This window comes from Danio rerio, chromosome 6 (genome assembly GCF_049306965.1).
Source record: "Danio rerio strain Tuebingen ecotype United States chromosome 6, GRCz12tu, whole genome shotgun sequence".
Lineage (NCBI taxonomy): Eukaryota > Metazoa > Chordata > Actinopteri > Cypriniformes > Danionidae > Danio > Danio rerio.
Genome location: NC_133181.1, coordinates 26393025 through 26409003, shown reverse-complemented (window position 1 = coordinate 26409003; position 15979 = coordinate 26393025). Strand labels below are relative to the sequence as shown.

Sequence of the window (15979 nt, the reverse complement as noted above, 5' to 3'; positions counted from 1 at the left end):
TCTGTTAAAAATAATCTCAGAATCGATTCATAAGATAAAAGCAAGGTATTTGGAAAATTTCTAAATCAATTTCTCAATTAAATTTGCACCACAGCTCTAGTTTGTTTTATTAAAAAAGCAGCAAACCTTATGAGCAACTTACAGTTTGCTTGGTTCAGAAGCCTGTGATATTTTTGTGCTTGTTATGTACATAACTTGCACATATGTGTCTCTGTCTGATGGATGAGTACATTTTAAACACAACACATTTCTTAGAAGTCCCTCAGTCTTTACATGAATCCTATCTGCCAGTGATAGGAGGCCTTATCTTATCAGCCTCATTAATATTTATGTGTGCACATGATGTCCATTTTCTCAGAGCGAGTGAATGACATATATGGATGGATACAGTACATCACCTAATCTGAAACTGAAGAATAATCTGGGTTTAAGTTAAAGCATTTGTGGCTAATTGTTAATAACATCAAATATTAATTTTCACTAATAAATAAATAGATAATTAATCAACAAAATGGTTGCTAAAGAGCCTTCACATAACATTAGAGGATAATTAATAAAAATAAAAGAGAATTTAAGACAAATAAACATCCATTCATTCATTTTCCTTCAGCTTAGTCTCTATTTTAAAGGTCTTCACAGTGGAATGAACCACCAACTATTCCAACATATGCTTTACGCAGCGGATACCCTTTCAATCGCAACCCAGTACTGAGAAACACCCATACACAATCATTTGCACACATATGGAAAATTTAGCTGACCCAATTCACTTATACTGCATGTCTTTGGATTGTGGGGAAAACCAAAGCACCCGAACCCACGCGAACACAGGAAGAACATGCAAACTCCACACAGAAATGCCAACTGACCCAGCCAAGACTGGAACCAGTGACCTTCTTGCTGTGAGGTGACAGTGCTAACCATTGAGCCATCATGCCGCCTGACATACAGATTAGCCTGTGTACTATAGGGGGGACTTCATGCATTGTTAGGGGAAAAACAAACAAATAAACAAGCCAAAATACAGGGGCATAGAAACTTGCTTTACCCTGTTTAAATACAATGCCTTTATTTATGTAACTACTGGTAATACTTCGTACATTCATCGATAACAATGTACGAATGCAGGAAATCAACATGTTTTTATTTTATTTTATTCTCATTAATTTAAAATAAATTTAGGCTAACTATAGTTTAAGATTTCTAGACCTATCTAATAGCATGCTATTAGATAATCAAGGCACCATCTAACACAAACTATATTAATAATTTCAATAGCATGTCCACTTTGTCAATGGTTATGCGACTCCAGACAGTATTATTTTATTGTAAACTGTTGTTGGAATGCAGATATGTTTAAAGAGCCCATATTATACATAAAATAGGGTCATATCTTGGTTGTAAGGGTCCCCAACAACAGTCTAAAATGCATGCAAGGTCAAAAAACACTTTCATGGTCTTATAATCTGCATTTATTTTTACCTAATTATTCCAGCGACTGCCGTATGAATCGTCCAGTGATTCATTTGTTCCCAAACCCCTCCTTAGCGCGAAGCTAATCTGCGCTGACTGGACCGATGACAGTCTGTTGCGATTGGTCGACTGCCTTCAGTCAGAGAGTGAAATGCACACAAACACACATATTGCCCCCGTCCTTGCACGCGCGCGCACACACACACAAACACACACACCTCCGGACGACAACGCTCCCGCTTCCGCCCGCACCCGCCAGTTTTTAGACTGAACCCGACCGCTCCCGCTTATATTAAGAATTTGTTGTCCCGGTGCCCGACCCGCCCCGTTTTCTGCCCGCCGCGCCCGATCCCGCTAAAGAGCGGGAGAGAACATAACCGAAAATCACCCAGCTAAACAGTCCAGACAGCCAAGCTGTCTGTATAAACACACACACAAGCACCAAGCAGACACACAGGCAAAGCTCTCTCTCTCTCTCTCTCTCTCATTTGCATAGCAATATTCGCGTTGCGTTTTTAACGTGGCTTTGCACGCGATAAGAGAATATAGCCAGTTAACCTGATACAGTACACGTGGTTCCAAGTAATAAATCACAACTAAATACATTTGCAAGCTAGAGTCAACGAGGCTACAACTTTAATCGCACGTACTTACACTTGAGAATTGGAGGAAGAAACCCATCCTGACGTCCATCAGTAAGTTGCTCTTTACTGATCCTTCCTTTAACAAACGCTGATGAAGTATTCTTTATAGCATGTAGTTTGCAGAAGTTTCCAGTAGTTTCCAACTGCTTGGTTATTATGCTGAGGTTTCATCTTTGGGTAGAGACTCGATAATATCCATCTGCAGTGTGACTTCAATCGACCGGCATGTTTGTGTGTTTGTGGGTGTGTGTGTGTGTCTGCGTTTCTGCGTCAGAGGGCAGCGCCTCAGGTTTGAAATCTCCCGGGTTTCGTTCGTACGTCATGGCGAAACACCTAATGACTCGGTATCAAGGCGACTCGTTTGAAGCACTATGAGTCGACTCTTTTATAGATGAATCAACCGTTTTAAACACTGTACTCTTACAGATTTAAGCCTTAGCTGGATACTTCACTTCACTTAGAGCTGTGTTACACACTACATAGAGGGGAATTTTCAAAAACCCATAATATGGGCTCTTTAAAGCAACACTATGCATTTTTTTCTCGTGGCTTCGCTTTTGTGGCTGATGAGCACAATTGCCTGTTAACAGCCTCGTAAAGCTGTTGTTCTTTTCCATGGACTTTTTACAAATGCGTATATTAGCCGACATTTTCATTAAACCACAACAGCATACTTCAAACTTAACTTAAGGTTATTATAAGTAAAATGAGTGGTATGGGGCAAGATGACGCCAACACCTTTTGTTCCTTTTTACGCTAATGATATTTACAGAGACATTATTAACAAATAAAGGATTATTTTTTGTGCAGGTATTTGCACAACACCAAATAAATACCACAAAACAGCCATCTATTTGCATCACCTATCTATTAGGGCTGCTCGATTATGGGAAAAATCATAATCACGATTATTTTGGTCATAATTATAATCATGTTTATTCAAAACGATTATCAGTTGAAGTTAAAATTATTCGCCCTTCTGTGATTTTAATTTTTTTATATAGAAATATTTTCCAAATGGTGTTTAACAGAGGAATTTTTTTGACAGTATTTCCTATATTTTTTCTTCTGGAGAAAGTCGTATTTGTTTTATTTCAGCTAGAATAAAATCAGGTTTAAATATTTTGAAACCTATTTTAATAGCTCAATATTATTAGCCCCCTCAAGCAATATATATTTTTATTGTCTGCAGAAGAAACTACTGTTATTTAATGACTTGCCTATTTACCCAAATTAAGCCTTTGAATGTCACTTTAAGCTGAATACTAGTATATTGAAAAATATCTAGTAAAATATAATGTACTGTCATCATAGCAAAGATAAAATAAATCAGTTTTTAGAAATGAGTTATTAAATCTGTTATGTTCACTGTAAGAAAAACACTAGCTACAAAAGTCCTTTAGTCAAGAGCAGTGAGGGATTTTCTCCATTTGTTGTTTGATTAATAATAAAAATATGCAGCAGCAGGAGTATTGCGTACTGTCTCTTTAAGAATAGTGCAGCTCTGATATGGTTTCTCTTTCACATGTCTTTCTCAACTTGTTTGTTTATTAGATTAATGAGTGTTAATATAAATTATCACTAAACACCACGCTCTGACACAAATGTGCATGTATTTAAAAGTGCTCACATTTGAGATGCCGTTAAATGTGTGTGCTCTGATATCCAAGGCTAAGCGCGGCACACACACACACACACACACACACACAAACACACACACACACACACACACACACACACACACACACACACACACACACACACACACACACACACACACACACACTACCTATCCGAGGCTAAGCATGGTGCGCACACACTCAACAGCATGTGCTCTTTCACGCCTTTAAAAATATAAAGATGTGCATCCCGTGCTGCAAAAGTTACATTACAGGACATGCTTTTAGTCATTTTTCATGTGGAACTGAGCTTTGCAGAGCAACAAATGTGTACAACTGGAAAAGTGACAGTATATGAAGCAATAATCGTTTATCTTTGTAACTCACTTTGTATGATGTTGTACTTGTGATGAAGAGTGCTTGAGTTTGAGTGAAGCACCATTCCTCAATCGAAGCAAAGGCAAAAGCAAAGTCAAGATAAATGTGAAAATGTACTTCTCTTAGCTTTTGAAAACACTATTGGTTGGGTTCAAGGAAGGGTTTAGGTCAGTAATTCTCTAGGTCAGAGATGCCCAAACTAGGGCCCACGGCCAAAGTTGGCTCATGGTAACATTTGTTTTAGCCCACCAACCAATCAGAGAAGAGATGGACAAATGACAGAGAAGGTTGGGGCGAATCCCTCAAACAGAGATTGTCATTTCTAATTTTAAATAGAACCTTTAACGTGGCAACTTTAGTGTACTACAGTTTGGTATATTTAGCTTCGACCACCAGCTTCAATCAAGTTTGGTTTTTGGCCTTTTATAATAAATAGTTTGGGAAAACCTGCTCTAGGGGATCTGTGTGACAACAATTCCCACCTTCTCATGATTGAATTTGTATCTGACACGTGTATAAAGTATTGCATTTCAGATTCACAAAATGTAGACAGGGCCCTCTAATGGATTTGTCATCTTAAACATTCAATAAAATGTAACCGAAGTAATGTAGTTTACAGTTTACAAAAATGTAGTCCGACATGTTTTCAGTTAATTTTGGTTGGATATCTATAAAGCATTTCTGTTGAAGTTTTGCCTTCCAGGTGCAGTGGCTACTATTAATTTAGCTCAAGTTGTATAAATATTGTAAAGTTTCTTTAACCAAGTTTAATGTTTCTAAATGTAGTTGTGTCCTGTAGGTTTGGTTTAAAAATAGAACAAATTGCATAAGGTCGCATGAACAACAAGTGTGTTGTATTAGGGGTTGTGCCCATGAAGTTTTTGAGCTGTAAAAACAAAAGCTAAGATTAACTGTGTTGGTTTGCTCTTTGTAAACTAGCACAGACAGATTGATACTACTTTTTGTTTTTGAGAGGTATTTCTTTTCAAGGTTTCCAATTCATCCTCAGCCCGTCATCGCAGGGAGGGACCTTCCCATTAGTCTCCGGACTCCGTGCTGTCTTTCTAGGGTTTGTATAAGCACTGACCCCCCACTCAGTTTGCTCACAAGTAGGTCTACATATTCCACCTGCAGGTCAAGAAAACGGCCTCCAGATTACTGCAGGACTGGCTGTCTTTCACAACCTTCACAAACATACACTCACTCCTACCTTGTTCTGTCCTCCTGACTCTCAAGGAAAAAGATTAAGAAATGTGTACACTGCAGCTAAATTTGTTTGTCAGTTCTACAGTACATTTAAATTCAGTTTAAAGGATTATTTCACCACCAAAAACAATAATTATTTTTTTTACTCACCCTCATGGCATTTAAAACTAATTTTTGGAACACAAAAGAACATCATTTTATCGAAACTGACATTTGTGTTCCCTCTAATGAGAGACAATTCACCCTTAAAAAAAAACAACAACAACAAAAAAACATTTGATCAAGTGATATAATCGGATTCTTCTAATGAGACATGATCAGTTAAGTTTTTTTTTTTTCATGCTGCAGAAAATAGCGCTGTACTACAAACACTCAGCTGTAAAGCTTCCCTCAACTGTCAAATCATTTAAAAAACATAGAGTACTTACCACTTAGCATAAAGTGCACACTCAAGTGCACACTCAGCGCCTGGCTTAGCAGCCACCAATGACATCAAAAGAAAAAAAAAAAAACTCAGCTGGCATTTCTGCAACTCTTTGGTGGACAAGCAGAATTAATAAGATAAAAAAAAAACAACATACACTATATTACCAATGGTTTTAGGACACTCTAAATTATTGAATTAAAGTGTTCCTAGTGGTCAAGTGTTAAAGTGGTCAGCATTTACGGCTGACATGCAATATATTGTGGGAGAAACTATCATTTTAAACAGGCTAATTTTATTTTCAAATACGATTTAGGATGGAGAGTTTGTAAATTGGGATGCAGCAGATGAGTCTGGGTTCAACAGTTGGCAGTTAAGAAAAGTACTTGCCTGACTGTTTTGTGCCAGGTGTAAAGTTTGATGAGGGAGAGATTATCCTGTGGGTTGTTTTTCAGGGTTTAGGATTGGTCCTTAGTTTCAGTGAAAGGATCACTTAATGTTTCAGCATACCAACATATTTTGGACAATTTAATGCTCCCAACTGTGGGAACGGTTTTAGGATGGCTCCTTCCTGTTCCGAATGACTGTGCACCCGTGCAGAGAGCAAGGTCCATAAAGACATGGATGAGCGACATTGGTATAGAGGAAAGATTCCCTTAAAGAGTTGAAGCTGTTATATCTGAAATAGGTGGGACAAATCCATATCTGATTAAGATTGTGATGTCATAAAAGTTCATGTACACTTGAAGATAGATGTCCTAAAACATTTGGCAATCTAGTGCATGTTCACTGTATATATACAAATGTAAACACAAGTCAACATGAACAACATGAGGCGTAAGTAAATGATGGCAGAATTTCAAAATTTGGGGTTTGAACTACACCTTAAATCTTGTTTCGCACATCAACATTCTACAACTGAACTAACCTGTAATAATGTGGCCAATTACAACCACATTTACAAAAGAGATGCATTAGTTTATAACACTGGTTCTAGAGACTCCATCTACTTCCTATAACAGAAATGCAGGAAAAGTTGTGTAAGTGTTTACCAGAGGGGTTGCATTGGTGCTGTGAATTGGATGGAGTTTAGGGTTTGAGTGTAACTGAGGCCAACAAGTAGGAGCTATAATCACTAAGCCGAGCCAACGGTTGGCCAGTGACCCTTGTCAGACTGTTGGTCAGCGTCGGTCTTGCTAGTTTGTTTGGTGTATTCCACGCATTGCCTTTTTTTGGGTTAACGTCGGTGGACCAATTTAACCTGTCAAATTGCCTTCGGGTCATTGGCTGAAGAGACCGCTCTGACCGGGTATTTAACAATAAATCAGAGCACGAGTGTGATGTATTGAAGAGATGTAGCAAGTAAACAAGAGACATGAAGGAACACAAGGAGATCAGCTGTAATTTCGCTACATTTCTCAAATATTTGAAAATGACATGAATTATCAGACATATTTGCAGGAGCAAATCCCTTTATGGCGAGTGACAATTAATGTTATAACAGTACTTAATGCTGCTTTGTTTAAACTTTGCACATGCACATGGAAAGTTCCAGTCTCCAACTGAGAATGAGAAAGCATATACTGCCCTCCGCAGGTGTGGAAAGACACATCCATAGACATATTTCAGACAGCAGGCGTCCGTTTGGTGTGTTCACACACAGCTTTTTTTTCCCCCAGACAAGACCAGACGCGGGCCAGTGCAGTTGGGGATTTGTCTGTGCTAGTTGTTTGACATCAGCTTGGTGTGTACTAGCCTTAAGTATAAATGTCACTTCAATGGCCTCAGGAGACACACAACAGATGCTACAGCTTGTGGATTTTAGAGTCCTTGCTTGCACCTGCCTCAAATGCTAGTTTAAATCCTATTCTGACCACACATACAGTTACGTACAAAACCTATGGCTACCAGTGTGTCCATTATTGCAGTTTCGCAATTGAGTTCTATACTGTACAGATGCAAAATGACAGATTTAGGAGATTCACTTCCTTATTCAAATACAGTTAAATGCCCTATGGCAGTGCAGTGGCGCAGTGGGTAGTGCTGTTGCCTCACAGCAAGAAGGTTGCTGGTTTGTGCCTTAGCTGGATCAGTTGGCATTTCTGTGTGAAGTTTGCATGTTCTGCTCGTGTTTGTGTGGGTTTCCTCCAGGTGTTCCAGTTTCCCCCACAAGTTGAAAGACATGCGGTACAGTTGAATTGGGTGAGCTAAATTGGTTGTGCTGTATGAGTGTGAATGAGAGTGTATGAGTGTTCCCCAGTGATGGGTATTAGCTGAAAGGGCATCCGCTGCGTAAAAAACATATGCTGGATAAGTTGGCGGTTCATTCCGCTGTGGAGACCCCAGATGAATAAAGGGACTTAACCGAAAAGAAAATCAATGAATGAATGAATAAATGCACTATAAAACATTACAGTATTCCGCTAACAATTTTGTTATAAAAATGTTTCTAAAACATGAAAAAAAAATAAATAAAAGTATTTCTCTAGGTTCTAAGAATGCTCAAAATGTCTGTTTTTAAACATTTTTTTTATGTTAAATTTAGGTTAAAAAAGAACATTATTAAAATGGTTTTAGAATATCCCAGCGTTGTTAAATTAATGTTCTTAGAACTTGATTTAAAATTTTATTAGAATAAAATCAAATTCAAGGTATGGACATTTCCATTCACATTAATGGACATTTCCACAATGTTCACATTAAATAACATTACATTTAGATGTTGTAATAATGTTTTTTGGTTATAAAAACGTAAATCAAAACATAATTCAACCATTGTTTAAATGTTCTCCATGTTTTTCTAAATTCAAAAAAAAAAAAAAAAACACATTGCATTCTCTTAGTTGATTTTTCTGTATAAAAATGGATTTCCATATTTTCCATGTTCTGTGTAGCAAGCTCTGTACTTTGTGTAAATACATGTTTTTTCTTTATTTCTTTTAAGAGGGTGAGGGAGGTTTGTGTGTTGATTGTGTGTGAGGATTTTCGTCATCACAAAACTATACAGAGATGTATTTTTACCCCTAATGTCTTATGTACAGGGTGTCTGCGGGATCTTTAAAATTCTTACATTCCTAAATCAATAATTTAGGCCTGAAGTTTTAAATTCATAGGTCAAAGGTCTTCAATCATTAGGCTCTCTAAAATGGGCTCTTGACTTTCATTTAAAGCTATTTATAATATTTATCAATACGGTTTAATTTTCTTTTTTATACAATATCATTTGTTTACAGGTTCTTCTATATATTATAGACCTCATGTGGCGAGGGCACCTACCTGGAAAGACTGTTGTGAATTTATTTTATTAGAGTTTTTAAAGAAATATGTTGAAAAATAAATGTCCATGTACAACTAGGATTTGCTTGATTTTATTCTTAATTCTAACATTATAAGTCTGTATAAATTTAACTCATAATAGTGTTAATATCTTAAAATCTTAAACTTGATTTAGTATGCCTGTTGGATGCACTGGATATAATTTACTTATACTTTGTAGTCATGTAATGTGCAGCCGCTATCAATATGCAATCACTTTTAATGCATGTACACACTTTCGCTTTTGAGTTCCTGACCTCTATATGTACATAAACAGAGCTTGTATATATAAATAGATCTGCAGGACTGACTGCACATTTTTCAAGATAACATATAAGCTAGCAGGGGTTCTCAACCTTTTTCACTTCAGGTCCACCTTCTTCTGCAAAAAATATTTTGAAGACCCACCTATCTGACTTTTTTAATCTGATTGTCTAGACAAAATGCTTATTTTAAACCTTTATTTATTAGCAAAACATTTATTTTGCCTTCTACTATTATTCTCTTATTTTTCCATAGCATTTTATAAAAAGCAAAACATGACAAAAAAAAAAAAAAAAAACAGCTGCTGCTTTGAATTGGACTGACTACTATTCACCTATTGATCTACTCTTCATATGCATTCAAAATAGACAAAAAAAAAAAAAAGGTAAAACACAGTAACAACACTCTAAATTTGTTAAAAATGTGTCAATCTGAAGGTGGTTGGGTTTGCAGCTGGATATTATTATTGGAGTTCACTGATAGGAACATTGAATAGCTGTTCACTACTTAAACACCACAGGTCTTGCTAGATCCTTCTGTATGGTTGCACGTCCATTATAAAATACTCGCAGGACATCAATTTGGACAAATATGCGGACATTTTAAAATGTTCACACAAAGAGAGCATGCATAGTTTGTGTAAATCAACAGACTTGTGCGACTCTGATACAGTACGAGTCACAGACGTGAGGCATGCACGAGCTGGTTATTATAACTCTAATCATCGTTACCTTTATATTTGAGGTTTGATTTATACAACTGAGACTGTAGTAGTTGACGTGCAGTGGTTGGAAGTTAAAGCCACAGTTTGTATTTAAGAATCAGGCTGTTTTTGCACTAAGCCCTACGTAATCAATCACAGAAAACAGGAAATGCCATTACTTTGGTCATTTTAATCTAACATATTTATTAATAAAATTAAATACTTATAGCATAATATTTAAGCTCTCATTTTAAGCTATCTCGCGGCCAGCCTGCAGGATCACTGAGGCTTACTAGTAGAACACGGCCTATACTGGTTGAGAATCACTGATCTATAGCAAATCATCAATTGCCAGATGCCTTTCTCTTCTTTCCTAATTTAGTTCTAATGCCGAACACTAACTACAGCAGTAAGCATATGCTGAGTGGCCTGTTTAAACCATTTTAAGGCCAATCAAATTATTTAATACTTGAAATGGTTCAAATGGTTGACTGACTAGTAGATTATTTTGCATGTTGGAATAAAGGGTTTATTGAATAACCAACAAAATCTCACGGCAATTCGTAACTTTTTGATTTAGTGGCTAATTTGTATGAATTCATACGATCTAATTCGTACAATTTAGTACGATTTGCTTATCGCCCAATGACGGTTTGGGTTAGGGGTGGGGTTAGGTGCCACGCCTCCTTTTTAAAATCGTACATTTTCGTATGACTGAACTTGTACAAATTAGCCACTAAACTGGCAAGACAAAAAATACTTACGTTTCCTTGTGAGATCAGGCTGGAATAACTGCAAAATACATAATTTCTCAGAATTTTAGTTCAAATTATTTTAATACATGGACATGATAGCACTACACGAGTTAGTGGCGCCATCTGGTACTATGTGTGGAACTCTCCTGAGGTTAATATAAATTAGGGTTATTTAAAATGTTAAAAACATTATACGGAACATTGTTGAATATTTTGCAAACGTTCCCTGTTAGCTGGGTATGGTGGAATATTAAAGCACATATGCAAGAACAAGAAAAGTTTGTTGTCTTTTATTTATTTATTGTGCAAATGTCTCTGATTTAACCACTTAATCCTGCTGCACAATCACCAACCTAATAGAGTTATGTATCGTAGCAGTTTCAGTTTTAGTTATATTTCCATTTGTTCAGCTCAATGTAATCACATCCTCTTTGAAGACAACCATTTCTCTGAAATGTCCCCATTGCTTTTCCATCTTTTAACGAACATGTTATTGCTCAATAACACCACAAGCAGCTCCCCTCTTGTCCTTGGCCCTGTAGGCTCTGTTTTTTTTCAGGTAGGCTGATCCTTTTCCACCTGTTCAGAGAAATCTGTCTATTGCAGTTCACTAGAAACAGAGCTGGCACTTCCAGGAATCAAGGGAGGAACTGAACTGAACAGAACTGAACTAACGCCCAGCTTCCAGTTACGCATTAACTTTGACTTTCCTGCGCTGAGGCCCCTTCTCAAGATTGCAGCTATGCACAGAGGCCACAGATTCATTAGTGTGCAAGAAACTATATATATGCAATATCATAATGCTTCTGGTTATGTTTGAGATGTTCTGTATATAATTTGAATATATACATTTTATTTTTCAATGTTTAATTAGCTACATTAGGTATGGAAACTGCAGCTTATTTATTTTATAACCATAGCTAATCTTATTTTCAACATATTTTATGCATTTTAGTATGTCATCTTTAGAGGTTAGTTAATGCACTGAGTGTAAATTAACATGAATAAATGAAAAAAAGCTATAGCACATTCTCATTGTAAATACATGTTAGATAATGCAGTGAGACCTTTTGTAAGGTGTAATCCATTATCCATTAGCCTTTAAATTGCTTCGAATTGCATTATTAGCATTGTTTTGATCAAACACCAAAGTAGATAAAATCATGAATTCTTTAATTACTGCTATATTTTGTGTTTTTCATCTACTCTGCAAGTCTCTCTAGCATAGTGTTAAGGTGATTATCCATTTTTTAAACAGCACATTATACAATTTTAGGATTTGTATAGCATTTGATATGTTAGCATTTAGAAAAGATGGATTAAATTTTTCTCCTTTAGCAATTTATTTAGTCAAAATTGCATACAATTTATTTATTAGTTATTAATCTTTTTATTAGTTATGAAACATAACATGAAAATTACAATAATTAATGCTTAAGCATTTATATTAATTTAACAACTATAGTTGTATATACTTATTTGTATGTATCTATACTAATGCATTTTAAAATCAAAGGTCATCTGTTAACATTAGTTAAAGCCCTGTGATTGTGAACTAACATGAATGCACTGGTATAACAAACAAAAAAAAGTACTTGTTTAAGTTTAATAATTGTGCAATTCCGAGCTGCAACTAACCACTTCCTTTGGTTAATAATCTGCACATAGTCAACGTCTCAAGGTGTAAGCATTTTACATGTTGTGTGCAAAATGGTTTAAATCAATTTCAATAGAATTTTAAAAGCATTTTCAACATGTATGCAAAAACCTCTGAAGTAACTAAAGTTACAAAACCTCCCTTTTTTTTTTTTTTTTTTTTTACTATTTACATAATATAGTAAAGCCCATATAAAAGATAAACAGTTCTTTGTCTTTTTGCCAATTTATTTCAATTAAATGCATCAATCAGTTTTAGTGTTTTCCTCTTAACAGTATAACTTATTTCTCATATATTGATGGTTTAATTAAAGGTGCAGTAGGTGATTGTGTTCAGAACATTTTTTGTTGTGCGGGTTGAACGTCACTTCATGTTCTAAAAGTAATGATTAAAGTAAATGATCTAAATGTGTTTATATGTATTTTTGTGTTCTAGTTAAGACATAAAACTAAAAAATGTTCATCCAATTAAAAATTGAATGACCAATAATTTCCATAGTTCGGATAAGTAGCCCAAATTGTCTGTCAGCAAATGTAGATTTGTACAACTGCGCACCTCTGTTCATGCAGATCTGCAGATGCAAGTTTATACGGCCCGCGGTTTAAAAGTATTTTAGTTATGCAAAGCTGATGTAGATTTTATTGTTACAAATGGGTTATATGCACAGAAGTGTTGTTCAGCCACTAAAATGTTCCGCGTGACTGTTTTCAAATGCAGATTTTTATTTTGTTTTACAACAAAACATCAGTAAATAGCACTGTTCCGCCTATCCTGCATTACTGAGCTGAAGTTGGTTTATACACATTGGTTCATTTTTTAACAATATCAACCTGTGATGCTCCCTATATTGTTTACCATGTTACTCTGAATATTCGCTCTGAAATAGCACGTGAGTAAGGCTTAGTAGTAAGCATAATTCTTGCACGCTGCCAGCCAACCACTAAGCATACAGTAGTCACTTTAGGACAAAGCGCATGAGAGAGTGAGACCAGCGATCCTTGCATGCATAAAATATTGCTCATTATGACAAGTTTTACTTGCTAACTACATAATTGAAAGCAAGACATAATACAGTTTTTCGTTCAGAATTGTAGTATTATAAAGTACTTTAACGTTTTCTAACTACCGAATGACATGAACACATCTGTCATCTTTGATGTGTGTGTTTGCGTGATTTCAGGACCTGTGGCTTTGGACGACAGTGGAGGGATTGTATTCGAAAGATATTATGCGCACCGGTTGGCATTTAGGCAAATCACTCACTGCACCTTTAAATTTGTAGGGTCACTCTCAAATGTAATTGTTATGCATGTTGTTTACTTTATTGTTACTTAAATGTAAGGTACTATTTGAAGAGTTCATATGCAATAACTTCTAAGTGCCATGTGAAATTTCCTTCTAAAAGCAGCATTTTTCTTAGAATCCTATGTTTGTGTTCAGTTATTTCACTTTAAAGGCAATGCAAAGAACACATTATTTAACATAAAAGTGGATTTACTTAACATACATACAGGAGCTTGAGAAAAATGTCCATTTTAGGAGAAAATTTCAGAAGGGATTTAGAGGTTTTTGCGTCTGAACACCTCATTTACTTTAAGTAACATTAATGTTACTGCTCATGTAAAGAATAGTACTATATTGTCTTTAGAATTGTAGAATTGTACTATATTGTTTTAATTATTTATATATTAAAACATTTTCTTGTAAGACAAATCAGTGTGTTGATTGCAAGCTACATTCAGTATATTTCATAGACTGTACACATTGTAAAACATTTTTTAAAGTTTTGTTTAATGTGGGTTTGTGCAAAATGCTGCCTTTGTTTGAATACCAGTAAACATACATGCAAGTTCATGTGCGTTTGTTTTTCTCATAAATAGTTGTAAGTGCTTTGTGTAAGTGTGTGCTCTTTGTACTGCTCTGACAAGGTGACTAACTGTGCAGGAATGTGATCACTGGTCAGGTGTTTTCTCATCAGCTGTTGGAACGTTTAAGAATCCAGCTTGATTTCCTGATGCTACCACTTCCTACTGCTTCAACATGACCTGGGTATAAACACATTTAAAACTCTTCCTTGTACACACTGCTTTTTTTTTGTTTTTGTTGTTGTTCCTTTTCTGGCCAGTAGAGACAGCGTGGAGTCACTTACATTAGTCATTTATGTTTATGAGCTCACAGCATTGTTGAAGAACACTAGATTCTGCTACCATGAGGTCATCCTTATGTTTTATGTCTTCCCCTTCAGAAAAACAAATGAGGCTATGTTCACCTGCGTCAGGGACTTTCCTCTTTGAGTCACACTGAAATATTTAAAAAATGCAGCAAAACACTGAATTAAGGGATAGTTCATCTAAAAATGAACATTTTCTCACCATTTACTCACCCTCAAGTGTTTATAAACCTTGTGCAGTTTCTTTATTTTGTTGAGCACAATGGAATGTGAATAAAGCCTGAAAACTGTAACCATTGACATCCATAGTAGGAAAAACAAATACTATGGAAGTCAATAGTTACAGGTATTCAGTTTTAATTAAAATATATTCTCTTGTGTTTAACAAAAGAAAAGAAACTCTAATGGGTTTGTAACAAGTGAAGGGTGAGTAGAACTATCCCTTTAAGTTCGTTGTCTTGGTTACCTAAATATATTTAATGTTGATTAGCGGTAGCTTTTCAGAAGTTCAAAAGACTCTAGATATGTTTTGAGTGTGGTTTAAAATTATTCAAACACTTTGAACTTATTCAAAGCTTTATTATTAGCAAAATACACATTTAGCTTGAAGATCAGGATACACTTTTTCAATATTTGGTTGATTTTTGTTTTTCTGATAATTTAAGAGAAGGGTTAGTTGTGAAGCAGAAGGAAAAGAAAGGAAATAAAACAACAACTGATATTTGGACAAATTATTTGGTCATACTTTATTTTGATGGTCCGTTTGTTGAATTTAGTAAATTGCGTCTACATGCCAACTAATTCTCATTAGATCATAAGTAGACTGTTAGGTTGTGGTTATGGGTTGGGGTTAGGGTTAAGGTTAGTGTAAGTTGACATGTACATGCAAAGTTTGTCATTATCAGTTAAATGTCTGTTGAAGGAGCAGTATCAACAGATATTAATCAGACAGTCTACTGATACTCAAATGGACCATCAAAATAAAGTGTTACCATTGAATTTTTTTAGGTGGGGCTTGTCCTTTGTAATGTTTATGGTAGTTTTAGCCTTCATAAAGAGATCCTGTGCTTATACTGTATCTCATATCTATATGTGCACATATATGGAAAAAGATTGATTTATACTGTGGTAATTTCTGCATCATGGAAAGTTTGCTTTTGTGACATAGCATAAAAGTTATGTCCGTAAGAAAATTTATTGTTCTAGATTTAGGAGATAATTGCAGAGCTCTGTGATAAGAACACAAGAGAGTTGTGGATCAACTGATAAAACAGTCACTTGTTTAAGAGTTAGTTCATCCAAAATGTTTAGTTATGTTATAAATTACTCTCCCTCATGTTCTTCCAACCCCCTACATTTGTTTCAGAACAC

At 35.6% G+C, this 15979-nt stretch overlaps 1 protein-coding gene across 3 annotated transcripts in view; it reads left to right on the top strand.

Moving 5' to 3' along the window:
• The window catches only part of gng12b (guanine nucleotide binding protein (G protein), gamma 12b), a 93405-nt gene that overhangs the window by 36785 nt on the left and 40641 nt on the right, over positions 1 to 15979 (top strand). The window contains exon 1 of one of the 3 annotated variants that reach the window (XM_068221968.2): positions 14412 to 14487. The exons of the other annotated variants lie outside the window; for them this stretch is intronic. The gene's annotated coding sequence lies outside the window, so the exon portion shown is untranslated. Of the gene's footprint in view, positions 1 to 14411; positions 14488 to 15979 lie in introns of those variants that run through there. 3 annotated transcript variants of the gene reach the window in all.